The sequence below is a fragment of the Haliotis asinina genome, chromosome 3 (assembly GCF_037392515.1).
Source record: "Haliotis asinina isolate JCU_RB_2024 chromosome 3, JCU_Hal_asi_v2, whole genome shotgun sequence".
Classification (NCBI taxonomy): Eukaryota; Metazoa; Mollusca; class Gastropoda; order Lepetellida; family Haliotidae; genus Haliotis; species Haliotis asinina.
Genome location: NC_090282.1, coordinates 69,280,461 through 69,281,965, shown reverse-complemented (window position 1 = coordinate 69,281,965; position 1,505 = coordinate 69,280,461).

The window sequence follows — 1,505 nt, the reverse complement described above, 5'->3', positions numbered from 1 at the left end:
GATATTTTATGTTTCTCTTTCACCGTCATGGATGGACATGGAAGTATTTAGCAACATCATTCCTGCAGACTAAGCAGGCTTTCAGGAATTGTCAATTTGTGATTAGTCTTTTTCATTGGAGAGGCGGTGGGGCCTAGTGGTCACACCGAAGACCCAGGTTCTGTTCCCCACATGGGTACACTTGATCCAAGTGAAACACATTTTTGGTGTCTCCACCCCACCCCACCCTACCCCCATCCACCCCCTTCCCACCCCCCCACCTCTCTGGTATTGTTGGAATATTACTGACAGTGGCATAAAACCCCAACTTACTCTTTTTCATTGGATAATGTGAATAGATTCTTGACATATTCCAAAGTCTATTCTAAATGACATCCCACCTTAGGACTTGTTGCTATGGTTTCAATTGTTTAAACTGTACATGTATTTGTTCCCACGCAAGATGCAATTTACTGGACCTACTGTCAGGCTCTTGACAATGTCACTCACTCTGCTACTTGAGGAAATGGCATCTCACATCTGTTGAGAAATGACGTAATGCATGGTGCTGGTACTTGGGAGATAAACATCATTTCCGGGTATTATCGAGTATTTGAAGCACGGGAATATGTTTGGAACCAACGGCGTCAATTGCACCACACAATGTTTATGGACATTGTAAACAAAAAGGTAAACGAACGGGTTTACATCAAGTATGGGTACAGCAGTGAAGTGTCATCAGCTGGTCATTTCAGCTGGTTAATAGTGGCAGCATCTGGTGCTGTTCGTTTGTGACGTCATTCTGACTTGACGTCACAATATGATTTGAATGACGTCACCACTGTTGATGACACAACAAAACAATTTTTTGCGAAGCGCACAGTCTTGCAGTTTCTGGGAATTGAGTACCATTTGATAATGTTTTGGAACCAAAAGATTACAGAACACAGTGACTTTTGCTTTATGATTTTGTTTAATGTGATAGGTTCATACAGATGCCTACCTCTACGACAGTAGTGGCTATGAATCTTAGCCTCAGGCTATGTCAGTATCATTGCTCTAGATATTCTATGAAGTCTGATGGAAAGTCATCACTGTCTATAGACAAAAACATGTAATTTCGCCAAAAAGAGACAAGAAGAAATGTAATACTGACAATGAGGAAATCTGCCTTCGAGGTACGTGAAATTAAACTTCACTCCGATTAGTGTCATTATCATTCTCCGATTACAATACTACTATTTACGACTTTTTGGGGTTCTCTGGGTTAGTGTAAAGTTAATTATAAAATGCAAATAAAAGGAAGCTCAATTAGATTTGTGAATAAGTTTGCCTGTGTCAAAATTCATTTCAAAGTTTGTGACTACAGTCAAATATTGACGTGTTGAAATTTCACTTGTCTCAAAGTAAGAGCTTGGTCCCTGCATACATCTTTAGTTATAATTTTGCAGTTGTTTTTGAACCTGGGTTTTCGCTAGGTATTTATGTAGGCACTCATCATGAGCAACACAACTGTGCTTGAGTGT